At 38.2% G+C, this 16911-nt stretch overlaps 1 pseudogene; it reads right to left on the bottom strand.

The window, feature by feature from the left end:
• Nucleotides 1-247: 247 nt before the first annotated feature.
• The window catches only part of LOC133546665 (zinc finger protein 568-like), a 43508-nt pseudogene continuing 26844 nt past the window's right edge, over nt 248-16911 (bottom strand).

Genomic DNA, 16911 nt, shown 5'->3' with positions numbered 1-16911 from the left:
GGACTTGTAGCAGCTCACCCAAGTGGAGAGTTTGGCTGGGAAAGTTTTATTCCACCTTCTCAGAAGTCTCAGTATGATAACAACTCCCCTGCCTGTTGGACAAATTGTGGGAATCTAAAGGCAAACCACTAGCATGTTTTCTGGGACTGCTCTGCCATAAAGGACTATTGGAAAGAGATACACCAAGCTCTACAGGATATTTTCAAATCACCCCTTGAAAGTAACATTCTGTTTTTCACACATCGCACCTCAGGATTGGCTGAAAAAAGAGAAATACTTCATGAATATCCTACTAGTGGTTTGTAAAAAGAGCATTACCAGGAAATGGATATTACAGGAGAGCCCAACTTTGAAGAAATGGATGGAAATCACAATGGACATTTATAAAACACAGGAGATAACAGCTTTTATTATTTATAAACTAGAGATATTTACTTCATACTGGGAATACTGGCTCCATTATGTCACGCCACATAAGACTATTTTTTTTTCTAATTAGTGATTAAACTGTTTTAAAAAAAAAAAGATTACTCCCTATATGTATATAGTTTTATCTGTTTATATTATTTGTTATTAATATTATTATTACTTTGTTTTTTGTTTTCGTTTTTTTGCTGTCTTTCTTTTTTTGTGGCGGAGGGGTGCAGGTGTCATCGTTGGGAAATAAACAAAAAATAATATTTTGATCTTTCAGGCAGACAATAGATGTATGATGTATGCACATATGATGTAATGGATAACAATGTCAGATGATGGATGTCCATGAAAAAAACAATAATAATAATAATTTGTAAGTAAAAAATACATTTAAATGAAATAAGAGTAGTTGTAGTAGTGACTTCTGTCATGTGGACTGTAGCCTCCACATGAGAGAGAAGTGAGAAGAAGATTGTGTGAATCCTGCCTTCCAGTCCCAGTGTGCTGACATGACACTAGATTGCTTCTCCCTCATTATCCAGCCTGTCAATCTTGGCTCAGCTCATTTCTGACACTCCATTTGTCACATCTGGCAAATTTTGTTCACATTTTGTTTGTGTTTTCCGCTGTTTAATGTTTGAATTCCTGTCCTGTGCTTTTATTTTGGTGGCTCTCCCAGTTTTGTTGGTGTTTTCCCGTGGCAGCTTCACTTCTGTCCCCGAGCATTTCCCCTCACCTTTTTTCTGTTTGCAATCAAGACTATTTCAATTGATCCTCTTGCTACCTTTGTTGTCCGGACATTATTCTTTGTTCACGGGTGACTATCCTTTTAGATGTCAAGCTCGAGTACGCACATATTTTGTGGACGCCGTCTGCTCCACATTTCCTGTGAGAGTTTTGCTGGGTTTCAGCGGTTTGTTTTGTTGTCTTCACAGTTCCCTGTTGCTCTCGGTTTTTGTTCGTTTATCAAAAACATCCATTTTTTTTACTGCATGGTGCCACCTGGTTCATCTGCATCTTAAGAAATCATTCCCAATTTCCGATTTTTGGTGAATTATTGTGAAATTTCCACTGTCATGTTACTCTTTAAGGCTTCACGGTGGAAGAGGAGTTAGTGTGTCTGCCTCACAATACGAAGGTCCTGAGTAGTCAGGGTTCAATCCCGGGCTCAGGATCTTTCTGTGGGGAGTTTGCATGTTCTCCCCGTGAATGCGTGGGTTCCCTCCAGGTACTCCGGTTTCCTCCCACCTCCAAAGACATGCACCTGGGGATAGGCCCCTCCCACCTCCAAAGACATGCACCTGGGGATAGGCCCCTCCCACCTCCAAAGACATGTACCTGGGGATAGGCCCCTCCCACCTCCAAAGACATGCACCTGGGGATAGGCCCTTCCCACCTCCAAAGACATGCACCTGGGGATAGGTTGATTGGCAACACTAAATGGTCCCTAGTGTGTGAATGTTGTCTGTCTATCTGTGTTGGCCCTGCGATGAGGTGGCGACTTGTCCAGGGTGTACAACGCCTTCCGCCCAATTGTAGCTGAGGTAGGCAGCAGCGCCCCCGCGACCCCAAAGGGGAATAAGCGGTAGAAAATGGATGGATGTTACTCTTTATAGTTAACTAATTAGAAAATTAAAAAAATATTTACTGAGTCAGCTGCTAGTTCACATTTTGTGGAGTCATTTTGCTACCTGTCAAGGAGGGAATTTGTTCTTAAATATATATAAATAATCCTTCATATTGCCAGCCATAGTGATTAATTTATTAATGAAAAGAACATTAAAACTTGAATCTGACAAAAAAGTAAAAACAAATGCTGTCTTCCTCGCTGCTAAAACATGATAAAAACATGCAACTGCTAGCCCCCACTTCTCACAATGTGGCGAGGTGGAGTACTACAAGAGGCACTCTAATATGGTACTTAAATCTATATTTTTAGTCTTATTATCGAGGAATATTGAGGTCACACTTATATTAAAAAAAGTAATGTTAAAGTTTCATCCAGTATTCTGATGATGATGATGATGATGATGATGACCATGACGATGACGATGACGATGAATCTGTGTCCGAACTTAGGGTCCAAATTTTTTTAACAATGTTATTAATTCATACTTTTAATTAGAAAATAACATCAATAAAGTGCAATGGAGAAAATGTGTTGGAAAAAAAAATAAAAAATAAGATGACCTCTCTTTAACAATGGGAAAATAGAATAAAAATTTAGCAACATATATAATATTCAATAAATGCACACAACTTAAAAAGTCATTCCAGGACAACATATAAGAGTAGAAGATAAGAAGCACAACATTCAACATAAAATATATGTTCATATTAATCATCCTGTGTTTTTAAAGTACATTTAGCACAATCACCGTTTGAGTGTTTTTACATCCCTGCAGCTTCCATGACTGTTACACACTTGTGTTTACTGACCTGATACTTAAACCTGATTGTTTTATCACACAAACGGTTTCTCTCCATTGTGTGTTCTCATGTGTTTGGTCACACATTGCTTTCTGGAGAAACTCTTCTTACAAACAGGGCAAGTAAAAGGTTTCTCTCCAGTATGTATTCTCATGTGTGTGGTCATGTCAGGCTTCATGGAGAAACTCTTCTTACAAACAGAGCAAGGAAAAGGTTTCTCACCAGTGTGTGTCCTCATGTGTGTGGTCATGTGTTGCCATCTGGAGAAACTCTTCTTACAAACAGAGCAAATAAAAGGTTTCTCTCCAGTGTGTGTTCTCATGTGTGTGGTCATGTTACGCTTTGTGGAGAAACTCTTCTTACAGAGCAAGTAAAAGGTTTTTCTCCAGTATGTATTCTCATGTGTGTGGTCATGTCAGGCTTCATGGAGAAACTCTTCTTACAGACAGAGCAAGTAAAAGGTTTCTCTCCAGTGTGTGTTCTCATGTGTGTGGTCATGTGATGCTTTCTGATGAAGCTCTTCTTACAGACAGAGCAAGTGAAAGGTTTCTCACCTGTGTGTATTTTCATGTGTAATGTCATGATACTCTTAGCGTTGAATCTTTTAGCACAAATTGAGCAAGCAAAAGGTTTCTCTCCAGTATGTGTTCTCATGTGTGTGGTCATGTCATTCTTTCTGGGGAAACTCTTCTTACAAACAGAGCAAGTAAAAGGTTTCTCTCCAGTATGTATTGTCATGTGTGTGGTCATGTATTGCTTTCTGGAGAAACTCTTCTTACAAACAGGGCAAGTATAAGGTTTCTCTCCAGTATGTGTTCTCATGTGTACTGTAAAATTACTCTTATGTCTAAAAGATTTTTCACATTCAGAGCAGTCAAAGTGTTTGTTGTTATTTTGATGTCTCGTATCACCTTCAGAGTCATTTTTACTTTTTAAAGGTTTTTGGATGTGGTCACTGTGATCAGAAGAGTCTGACATCATGTGGTCCATGTCTGACAGTGGAGCAAAGATGCTGTCTGGTTCTGACTTTATATCATCTTCGTCATTAACCTCCTCCAACCTTGGAAGCTGCTCCCACAGTTCCTCTTCTTCCTCTATATGAGTGGGCTCGAGCTTCTTCTGTCCCACACTGGAGCTCCACTCCTGCTGCTTGGAGGGAATCTCTTCATGACTCTCTGCTGACACCTGCTGGACGTCTGCAGAACATAGAACACAAATGAGGTGTTACTTATTGAAATTTGCAGTATTCAAACTATTCACAGGTGAGTTAGGCCAAATAGACAGCACTCCACGTTATGCATTTATTTAGTTTACCTTTTCTTTGGCCCACCCCTATAAAGTTATTCATTTTCTCCACCTACATTCAAAAGACAGCATCTATCTATATCTTGAAAAACAAAAACAATGATGTGTGTGGTGTTTGAGAACAGTTTGTAAGAGCTTGACAGTAAAACTTTTCATGAACTTTAACTCACCTTAATGTGCTGGACGTCTTTGATCATTATGATTTTGGTTTTGGTTTAGAGCAGGGGTCTCAAACATGCGGCCCGCGGGCAAAATTGCGTTCCGCGAAACGTTATTATGCGGCGCGCACTTTGATGTGACAATTTTATGTTGGTGCGGCCCATGAGTTTAATCTGAACGGCGCTTGATAGGTCATGCTTGCCCAAGTCCCCAATTTTCCCGGGAGACCCCTGAATTTCAGGGCACCAATTCTCTCGAAGCCCCTGTCAATTTTTACCAGATCAACAATATTCAGGGAGTGCCATAAAGGCACTGCCTTTAGCGCCCCCTATATCCTGAATTGACAGCGTGCAAGCCCAATTAGAATAGAATAGAATAGAACATAATAGACTTTATTGTCATTATATTTGCATATAACGAGATTAAAGACTCCAACTTGAGTGGCGGTTGTGGGAACAAATATGGGGTGAAATAAATAACACAAGGAAAAACTAACAATTGAAATAAACAGACAGCTATCCAATAAAAATAACAAGCAATCCTGTACAATATACAAAACACTGTAGAAATACAAAATACTGTACAATATACAGAACAAGACAAGAGTACGGAAGTAATAAATAACAATCAGTATTGCACAGTAGGGTATTAGGGCATGATATTGTACAGGGGTGAATTATTATTATTATAAGTTAGATTTTAACATGGTGACAGCTCTGGAGAAGAAGCTGTCTCTGAGCCTGTTTGTTCTGGCTCTGATGCACCTGTAGCGCCTGCCTGATGGTAGCAGGTGGAACAGGTGGTAGCCAGGGTGTGTGCTGTCTTTGGTGATGGTTTTTGCTTTCTTGAGGCAACGGGAGTTATGTAAATGCTTCAGGGAGGGCAGGGGGCAGCCGATGATTTTTTGTGCAGACTTTATGACCCTCTAATTCGCCTGTTTGTCTGCTTCAGTGCAGCTGGCGTACCACACTGTTATGCAGAGTGGTCCAGAGTCCAGAAGAAAGCAAATTTTGTATTTCATTTGGAAGTCAAGGCGCTATAGTCTGGAGGAAAGCTGGAGAGGAGCAAAATCCAAGTTGCTTGAAATCCAGTGTGTTCCCACAGTCAGCAATGGTTTGGGGAGCCATGTCAGCTGCTGGTTTTTGTCCACTGTGTTTAATCAAGTCTAGAGTCAATGCAGCTGTGTACCAAGAGCACTCCATGCTTCCATCTGTTGTAAAGCTCTATGGAGATGATGACTTCATCTTCCAGCAGGAACTGGTGTACTGACCATGGCATTACTGTCCGCGATTGGCCTGCCAACTCCCCTGACCTGAACCCCTTAGAGAATTTGTGGGGTATTGTGAAGAAGAAGCTGTAAGACACCAGACCCAATAATGCAAATGAGTTTAAGGCCACTAGCGAAGCATCCTGAGCATCCATAACACCTCAGCAATGCCACAGGCCGATTGCCTCCATGCCACGCCGCATTGATGCAGTAATCCATGCGAAAGGATTCCCAACCAAGTACTTAGTGCATTATTTGACATTTTCAAATATTTGATTTTGTTTTGCTGTTATAATTTTTTTTTACTTGGTCCGAGGAAATATTCAAATTTTTTGAGATAGGATTTTTGAGTTTTCTTAAGCTGTATGCCATAATCAGCAATATTAAAATAATAAAAGGATTGCAATATTTCAGTTGATGTGTAATGCATCCAGAATGTCTGACATTTCCATGTTTTTGGTTTCATTACAGAAAATAATTTTTTGAGACAATCCTATACATATATATATATATATATATATACATATATATATATATATATATATATATACATACATACATAAGAGAGAGAGACATAGGTATTGTAATAACTTGAAGTAAATAATGAAGATTGAAAACCAATTACAAAAAACAGAATCCCAAACAAATTTACTAAAAGCTTACCTTTTTTAATTTGGCATAGTATGTATATATTATTAATGTTGTAAATAAACTCTTAATACATCTAGAACAGGGGTGGGCAACCCGCAGCTCCGGAGCCGCATGCAGCTCTTTGGCCACCCTGATGTAGCTCAGCTGCATAATCACCGACCCCCCTGGTTATTTCGGGAGGTTTCCTTATTTTGGTGCCTCTCCCGGACATCAACCGGGGCTAATAGTCTCCGATTTTCAGTCGGACAACAATATTGAGGGCGTGCCGTGATGGCTTTACTTTTAACATCCTCTGCGAACAGAACAGAACGTGTGTCGCTTGAGGTGGGTGGGGTTGGGGGGCAGGGTTTGGTGCTAGCGGGGTGTATAATGTAGCCACGAAAAGTCACGGATGCATGGGATTGTGGGTATTTGTTCTGTTCTGTTTATGTTGTGTTACTGTGAGAATGTCCTCCCGAAATGTGTTTGTCATTCTTGTATAATCTTGTATAATGTTGTGCTTACTTGGACTGTGATGAAGCTGTGAGGACTCAGGTGGTTTGTCTTCATGCTCTTCAGTCTTCACAGAGACAACAGTCAGTGGAAACTTGCTGACATCAGCCTCCTCCTGCCCTACAGGACACTCTCCCTCTTGACTGATCCACACTTCCTCCTCTTCCTCTTTCATGTGGGGGGGCTGTGGATCCTCCTCTTCCTCTTTAATGTGAGGGGGCTGCTGGATGTCTGTTGGGTAAATAAGTAAATAAGATAAAGAGAGTATAGAAATAGTTTTGAACTGACACTGTTAACACAATGACATGATTTGTGTTCTTTTGTGTATTGTGTTAAAAGTGTGTAGCAAAACAACCAATAAAAACACTGGAAATACCTACTTTTTTCCTAAAAATTATTCAAAAGTGGTAGTGAGTACACAAACAGACTCGGAAATTTGATGGGGGGCAATTTGAAAAGTTTGTATAAGTGTGAGGCAGCATTGATTGAAGCATTCTTAACTTCACTGATGTAAAGTGGGTAAATATTTAATTCTGTACACGGTCTGTTAAACCTACTCTTTATCTGTAAACTTAACCATAATATTATAATGACATTGTCATTACCATAACTTCAATATCATGGAAATAAAAAAATATATAATTCCAAAATCACAAAAAAAAAAAAAAAAACATTCATGGTATGTTTTTGTTATCATGCAACATACTTTCTTGAGGTCATTTTGTTGGCTGGGCCAAAAGGAACTTTTACCAAAACATGTTTTACTATGTGCTGTTTTATGGAGTATCTCCATCAACAATTCCTCTTTAGGAATTGGAGACCATCTACGACACGCTGAAGGAAAGTCAGTCACCTTTATGTTCTTTTAATAAAACAAGTGTTGACTACTTTGGTTACTGAAAATAAATGTTTACTTTCACTTATTGATGCATGTAGGTCAGAATCATGACGTGAAATAATTAGATTTGATTACAGTATAAAATATATTTGGTGAGTGTATGAGTTTAGTGTAAAAATGTTGACACAGGTTTACATCTTCTTGGGGACTGGAACACTGATATGTCCTGAAAGGATGCACCCATTTTTAAAACCTTCACTAAACTGTGCCACCAACATTGTCTCACTTGGCTCATTTAGCAAATTACCAGGGTGAGTGAGTCCTTTTAAACCTTCATAGACCTCCTTGTTACTTCTGACCAGTCTCAGATCACCACAAGTGGAACTACTGTATGAGGCTTAAGTGATCATTCCATCATGTTCTGTACTTATAAAGAACATAGAACCGAGGCTGACAGCCACAAAACAAGAGACGCTACAATCCTCAAGACCTAGACTAGCAAGGCTTTCAATGACAAACTGCCGAAATAAGACTTGCCTCGGTACTTGCAAGTACACAGGTCTTTGGGTCAATTCCTAACCTCAGAAAAGTAAATAACTTCACAGTCAAAGTGGGTGACAATATTATAACAAACAAAAATTAGATTAACTTTCTTGGCTGCATCGTAGAGACTAATCTCTCCAGTGAAAAAATGACTACTCAGGTAGTGAAAGAATCAACCGACAAATTATAATCTTACTAATGTTGTCCCGATACCAATATTTTGGTACCGAGACCTGTACAAAAATGTATTTTGATACTTTTCTAAAAAAAAAGGGATCACAGAAAAGTGCTTTATTGGCTTTCTTAAAATAACATTTTTTTTGGGGTACATTAAACATGTTTCCTATTGCAAGTTTGTGAACATACTGGACAACTTGTCTTTTAGTAGTAAGTATATAAAGAAAAGCTCCTAATTTAGTCTGTTGACATATGCAGTAACATATTGTGTCATTTATATTCTATTATTATTAGGTCAAAATTATTAAGGACATGTGGTAAAATATGGATTATTAATTTACTTGTTCATTAACTGTAAATATCTGCTTATTTTCTGTTTTAACATGTTCTACCTACACTTCTGTTAAAATGTAATAATCACTTATGTTTCTGTTGTTTGGATACTTTACATTAGTTTTGGATGATACCATAAATGTGGGTATCAATCTGATACCAAGTAGTTACAGGATCATATATTGGTCATATTCAAAGTCCTCACGGGTCCAGTGACATATTTCCTGAGTTTATAAACATAATATAAATAAATACAAATAAAAAAACGGAAGAAGATGTGATGGCAAAACATTTTGATGTAAACATAGAAGTAGTACTTTTTAGAGGCGGTTTAGTACCGAATATGATTAATGCAGTTGAGATGGGGTCCAACACCCCCCGCGACCCCAAACGTGACAAGCAGTAGAAAATGGATGGATGGATAGTATCACGGTACTTTACCAATACCGGCATTCCGTACACCCTTACTTCTTATATAGTAGGATCACCCCGCTGGTGGGTAGAAATACACTTAAGACTCTGACACAAGCACTCATTTAAAGGCCTACTGAAAGCCACTACTAGCGACCACACAGTCTGATAGTTTATATATCAATGATGAAATATTAACATTGCAACACATGCCAATACGGCCTTTTTAGTTTACTAAATTGCAATTTTAAATTTCCTGCGGAGTTTATTGGTGAAAACGTCAAGGAAATATTAGCGGTGCACCACACACAGCTAAAAGTTGTCTGCTTTAACGGCATAATTACACAGTATTTTGGACATCTGTGTTGCTGAATCTTTTGCAATTTGTTCAATTAATAATGGAGAAGTCAAAGTAGAAAGATGGAGTTGGGAAGCTTTAACCTTTAGCCACACAAACACACGGTGATTCCTTGTTTAAAATTCCCGGAGGTGAAACTTTACTATGGATCAGAGCGGTCAAGCAAACATGGATCCCGACCAAATGTCAACCTGCAGGTTTCGGTTAGAAAATTGTGGTTAAAAAGTCACCTCTTACCGGAGATCAGCTGAACTTGCGCCATCCATACAGCTGCCGTCGACTTCCCTCAGAGACTGGCCTCAAGACACCCGTGGACACACCCCTCCAACTATCAGGTAATATTAAACTCACTAATACGTCACTTCCTGTTCACGAGAAAGGACACAAAAGAAAAAGGCTCCGCCTTTGCTACCGGACTTTTTATTTATTCTGAAGATTTTGACAACTGATTTGCGATCACAGCCACAGGAGAGTCACCTGGCATCCTTGACCTCATTTTGGTCAGTTGTGAGGCACTGATACGCTGAAATAAGGCAAGTTGGATGAGACGTTTGCCTCAAGCCATCGGCGCCTTACCGCAGCTCAAAGCGGTTGCCGAGCAACCAAAAGCTACGGCGAGTTTACAGCTGTTTTAAAGTGCTTCCAACGGCGCAGTGTTATAAGTTGACAGACTAACACCTGAAATCGATCTGTGAACAACGCAATGCACGCATTGTTGGAACAAACAAGTTAAACGTGCTGCAAGTTGCTAAAGTAACTGCCGTTTAAGACACAAGAGTCACTGATGTCATCGATCTGCCACGATGCCAAAACTCCATGCTGTGGAATATCATAGATGAAATGGAGCAGGATAAACGAATGAATGATATCATGGTGACAGGGCACCGAATTAAACCAAGATCCTATGCGAAGGCTGTGAATAATGAAGGTGAACCAGATGAAATGGACCTTGTCTCGGCAGAACAGCAAGTGGTCAACTTTCTGCAATCAAAGGAAATTGAAATCGACATTAATACCATCGAAACATGCATCCCACTGAACAGAAGAGACAACAACGCCACTCCAGTCGTGCTCGTGAAACTCGTAAACAGAACATCTAAAATGGCATTGCTGAGACAGGGAAAGAAGCTGAAGGGAACAAATGTGTACATGAATGAGCATCTCACTAAACATAATGCTGGAATCGCCAAGAAAGCACGCAACTTGAGAAAGCAGGGAAAAATCCAGGGAACTTGGAGCACCAACTGTAAAATCTACATCAAGCTGAATGGAGGTCCAGAGGCAAGAGTAATTGTTGTCAATGACATCAAAGACCTGGACAAATTTGAAGTTTACACAGCTTCCACAGCAACGATGATAATGGACTCTGACATAAAACAAGCACCTAAATTCAACATCAACACTACTACACTGCAAGGGACGACTAAAAAAGAAGACTTAGATTCAGGACTGCATCCATCTACACTTATAGACATTATTGAAACGACATTAAAGATTGTTGAGCAAGGAAATATGGAACTACAAAACTTCTGCAACAAAGAGCACAAAAACCAGGATTTGGAAAACGATATAGATCCAGATACAATTTTTTTCCCCCACATTAGTAATAATTGTTTTTATTACAAAGATGAGCAATACAATAGCATCCTTAAAAGTGATAACAAATTGTCAATTGTTCATTTTAATAGCAGAAGCTTGTATGCAAACTACAACAACATTAAGAACTTTTTGAAATACATCAAAAAACCCTTCAAAGTGATCGCCGTCACAGAAACATGGATTGATGATAAAAAAAGGAATATATTTTGATCTGGAAGGATATGAACTAAACTACATCAACAGAGCCAACAAAAATGGAGGAGGAGTAGTTGTGTATGTGATGAAGAACCCGAACTACAAAGTGGTAAAAAACATGTCATTAGCTATAGATAATATCTTAGAATGTATTACCATTGAAATATGTCAGGAAAATAGCAAAAACATAGTAATCAGTTGTATATATAGATCACCTAAGTCAAGTATAGAAACATTTGAAGAATGGATCAAGGCAACTTACATGGACAATGGTCAAAAAATAATTTTCTTATGCGGTGACTTTAATATTGACTTATTGAACCCTAACAAGCAAAGGTCTATTGATGACTTCATTGATACAATGTACAGCATCAGTTTATATCCTAAAATCACAAAGCCAAGCAGCATCACAGGACACTGTGCCACACTTATTGATCATATTTTTACCAATGATTTTGATAATAACACTACAAGTGGTCTACTTATAACCGACTTTAGGGATCATCTGCCAGTTTTTACAATATATGATGGAAACTGCAAAAAGAACATGGAAGACAGAAGGACATTTCAAAGACTGTGCACAGAGAAGAGGATGATTGCTTTCAAAATGGAGCAACAAAAGCAAGATTGGGACAATGTGTACAATGAAGAAGAGGTTGATGAAGCATATGAACATTTCTTAAACAAGTTCATAATACTTTATGACAAACATTGTCCATGGAGACAACTCAGTAGTAAACATAGAAAGAATAATCAACCATGGATGACAAAAGGATTAAACAATGCTTGTAAGAAGAAGAATACGCTATATAGAAAATTTATAGTACAAAGAACTACAGAGGCAGAAGTTAAGTACAAAAAGTATAAAAACAAGTTAACAAACATACTACGATCATGTAGAAAAGAATATTACAGTGAATTATTGGACAGGAACAAAAATAATATGAGAGCAACATGGGGCATTCTCAATAGCATTATTAAAAATGGCACTAAGAGGGATTACCCCCAATACTTCTTAGATCAGGAGTGTCAAACTCAAATACTGAGTGGGCCAAAATTTAAAACTGAACAAATCCGCGGGCCAAGGTTGAACACATTGCCTTTTAGTAGGGACCCAAACACGTTTTGCAATGAATATTAAACAAGCAAGGCTTAAATATGGCAGCATGGTGGCACAGGGGTTAGTGCATCTGCCTCACAATACGAAGGTCCTGAGTAATCCTGGGTTCTTTCTGTGTGGAGTTTGCATGTTCTCCCTGTGACTGCGTGGGTTCCCTCCGGGTACTCAGGCTTCCTCCCATGGAACAGGCAGAGCTTATATAACGTAATTGTGCAAAATCAACTTTTAAAAAACAAAGGAAAAAACTTCAGTGGTATATTAAATAGAATTTAACTTAAAAAATTAATGCCTCTTTTCTATTTGCAGCCTTCTGAGGTAAATACCAACATTAACTTTTTCCACAGGCTAATAAATTTGAAAATAAAATTAAAATGAGGTGGGCGGGGATTTGGTGGTATATTGTAGAGTTGGTGCTGCAAAGGGTTCTTGGTATTTGTTCTGTTGTGTTTATGTTGTGTTACGGTGCGGATGTTTTCCCGAAATATGTTTTGTCATTCTTGTTTGGTGTGGGTTCACAGTGTGGCACATATTTGTAACAGTGTTAAAGTTGTTTATACGGCCACCCTCAGTGTGACCTGTATGGCTGTTGGCCAAGTATGTGTGTGTGAAAGCCACATATATTATGTGACTTGGCCAGCACGCTGTTTATATGGAGGAAAAGAGGACATGACGGCATGTTGTAGAGGACGCTAAAGGCATCGCCTTTAAAGCACGCTACCAATATTGTTGTACGGGTGCAAATCAGGAAAATGGTTGCCCAGAGAGATTTTCGAGAAGGGCACTAAACTTCGGGAGTCTCCCGGGAAAATCGGGAGGGTTGGCAAGTATGAGTATTAGCGGTGAATGTGGTGTTACCAGCGGGCCAGCTCTAATGTTAATTTGATATTGCCTCAAGGGCCAAATGAAATTAAACGGTGGGCCAATGTTTGGCCCGCGGGCCAGAGTTTCACACCCATGTCTTAGATGGAAATAAACATAATGACAACATAAAGGAAGTAGTCGAAAGCTTTAATAACTACTTTGTAAATATTGGACCAAAATTGGAAGAAAGGATTCCAGACCCAGTTTCAATTGAGGACTATAATGATACCATAGAGCAAAATCCCAACTCCATGTTCCTCAGAAATGTGACACAGGAGGAAATAGTTAAAATCGTGAAAAAATGTAAATCAAAGTCTTCAACTGATTGTAACGGAATTGATATGGATACGATAAAAAAGGTTATTGATGAGATCTCAGGACCATTAATGTATATTAGTAACCTATCATTTCAAACAGGTACATCTCCAAACAAAATGAAAATAGCTAAAGTTGCACCCAATTTATAAGACTGGAGATAAACATCTATTTACAAATTATAGACCTGTTTCTTTACTTCCACAAATTTCTAAAATCATTGAAAAACTGTTCAATAAAAGATTAGAGAGTTTCATAAATAAAAATAGAATACTCGAAGAGAACCAATATGGATACAGAGCAAATGTTTCAACTTCAATGGCTTTAATTGAAATCACAGAAAAAATGACCAATGCAATAGATAGTAAAAAATGTGCAGCAGCAGTGTTTATGGATCTGACTAAAGCATTTGACACAATTAATCACAATATTTTAATCAAAAAACTGGAACGATATGGCATCAGAGGGTTAGTCTTAAATTGGATAAGAAGTTATCTAACGAACAGGAAACAATACGTGAAACTAGGCGAACACACTTCTACAACACTAAATATATCCTGTGGTGTACCTCAGGGATCAATACTGGGACCTAAATTATTCAATCTCTATATAAATGACGTTTGTAAAGTTACAAGAGATTTAAAGTTAGTATTATTTGCGGATGAAACAACAGCGTTTTGTTGAGGAGAGAACACACAGAGGATAATACAAATAATAACAGAAGAAATGAACAAATTAAAAAAATGGTTTGACAAAAACAGACTATCATTGAATCTCAGTAAGACTAAAATAATGCTATTTGGTAACAGTAGAAAAGAAGTGTCAAACACAAATACAAATAGACGGAACAGAAATTGAAAGAGTAAATGAAACCAAATTTCTAGGTATAATGATTGATGATAAATTGAACTGGAAATCTCATGTAAAAAATATACAACATAAAAGTAACAAGAAATACGTCAATAATGTATAAAGCCAAAATATGTTCTGGACCGAAAATCAGTTTATATTCTCTACTGCTCACTAGTGTTACCATATCTGAGTTACTGTGTAGAAATATGGGGACATAATTACAAAAGTACACTTCATTCATTAACAGTGTTACAAAAAAGATCAGTTAGAATAATACATCATGTTGGATATAGAGAACATACAAACCCTTTATTTATTGAATCAAAGATACTGAAATTCCACCACATAGTGAAATTGCAAACAGCTAAAATTATACACAAAGCAAACTATAACCTGCTTCCCAAGAATATACAACGATTCTTCTCAACAAAAGAGAAATATAATCTTAGAGCAAAATGTAATTTAAAACATTTGTATGCACGTACAACACTTAAGACCTTCAGTATATCAGTATGTGGAATTAAATGATGGAATGGATTAAACAAAGCAATCAAACAATGTACTAATATCATCCACTTCAAGAAACTCTTCAAACCTAAAGTGTTTACAAAGTAGAAAGAAAAAGAACCATGATAATAAACATTCTGATTTTATTCACCCATTCATTCTCAAAATAATCGTACTTATCTCATCGTATGGAATAAAACTTACTTCACCAATTATTTATTTATTTATTTTTATTGTGATTACTTATTACTTATGGAGTATACATTGTGAATACATTGAGAACAGGAAGTGAACAAAAGTTTTAGCAACTGTTATGTAAAGAAAAGGGGTAGGAATAAATAAGCTCTGCTTCTTCCTACTCCTTTTCCAACATGTTGAAAAGAGAAACCGGAAATTGTGATGTATCATGTTGTATGTGTGATGTATCATGTTGTATACATGCATGTGTGATGTATCATGTTGTATACATGCATGTGTGATGTATCATGTTGTATGTGTGATGTATCATGTTGTATGCTTGCATGTTCCAAATAAACTCAAACTCAACTCACTAAAACACAAGCAACACAATAGAAAGATAAGGGATTTCCCAGAATTATCCTAGTAAATGTGTCTAAAAACATCTGAATCAGTCCCAATGCAATAACCTTTTTTTTTAACTTGATTTTTTATTTTTTTTTCTAGTCCGTCGCTATCAATATCCTCGAATCCTCGAACATGAATCTTTCATCCTCGCTCATATTAATGACACAGAATGGACCTGCTATCCCCGTTTGAATAAGAAAATCTCATTTCAGTAGGCCTTTAACCCCACTTTGACTACAGAGTTCATGTTTGGTACCGTGATGCCTTAAAAGCCCTGAAAAACAAACTCCAGACAGCCCAAAACAAAATGATTGTGCTTCTGCTTAACCGTCCATCTCGGGCTCACCTTTCAGCCAACCATTTCCTTAACGTGGGGAGGCTCTTGGTATCTGACAGAGTACATCTTCTTGCAGTTGGTCTGGTGTACAAGATACACCATACCACTAAAATACCCATGTACCTGTCTAGATACTTCAAAATATATTCACCATTATAACACCAAAGGTAGTTGTACAAATCACATTCAACCTAGATCTCACTCCAAAAATGTTCTAATTTGTTTGCCTGCCATACCACCAACATGTGGAAGTCCCTATCAAAAAGAAACATATTACTGCTTGCGGCTACTCGTAACTGGGAATAAACAAAGCCTTTTATCTATTTGAAATTATATTTGCATGTATTTTCTTGCAGTATATTTGTATTTTAAATGCTACTTTCTACATAGTACTGTGTGAGTTCAAATATATATTTCAACTGAAAGCATCTCAGGCTTTCTTGCAGCAGTGAATGTGTACCGTGATGAAAGTGTACCCTTTCCTATGCAAACTTCTCATAACTCCTTCAATCAATCAATCACACATTGTTACAAACTGAGAGGAACATCAACCTCAAACTGTCCCCTTTTCGTGAAGAATCTAAGTCAGGGGTCTCAAACTCAATTTACCTGGGGGCCACTGGATGCAGAAACCGGGTGAGGCTGGGCTGCAAGAAAACATTTCTTAAAAAATCCAACATGCACTTTTTAATGAATTCACCTTCTTTGAATGGCTTTCCCGCCCTCGTAACATACTTGCCAACTGTGGCGATCTCTCCGGGAAACACCCGAATATCAGTGCCCCTCCCGACAATCCCCTGGGGCAAGCATTCTCCCGGTTTTAACCCGGACAACAATATTAAGGGGGTGTCGCGATGTCACAGTCTTTAGCGTCCTCTACAACCTGCCGTCTCGTCCGCTTTTCCACCATGGCGCACATTAGTAACAGTGTTAAAGTTGTTTATACGGCCACCCTCAGTGTGACCTGTATGGCTGTTGATCAACTATGTCTTGCAGTTGTTTACTGCATCTACAGAAGCCAAATACGGCATGTGGCTGGGCTGGCACGCTGTTTGTACAGGTTGTAGAGGATGCTAAAAGCAGTTCCTCCACGGTGCCCCCTTAATATTGTTATTTTGGATGAAATTCGGGAGAATGATTACCCCAGGAGGGGCACTGA

Source organism: Nerophis ophidion, unplaced genomic scaffold, assembly GCF_033978795.1.
Source record: "Nerophis ophidion isolate RoL-2023_Sa unplaced genomic scaffold, RoL_Noph_v1.0 HiC_scaffold_36, whole genome shotgun sequence".
In the NCBI taxonomy this organism is placed as follows: Eukaryota; Metazoa; Chordata; class Actinopteri; order Syngnathiformes; family Syngnathidae; genus Nerophis; species Nerophis ophidion.
Note: the sequence above shows the minus strand (reverse complement) of the source record. Positions and strands in the feature narration are given on the sequence as shown.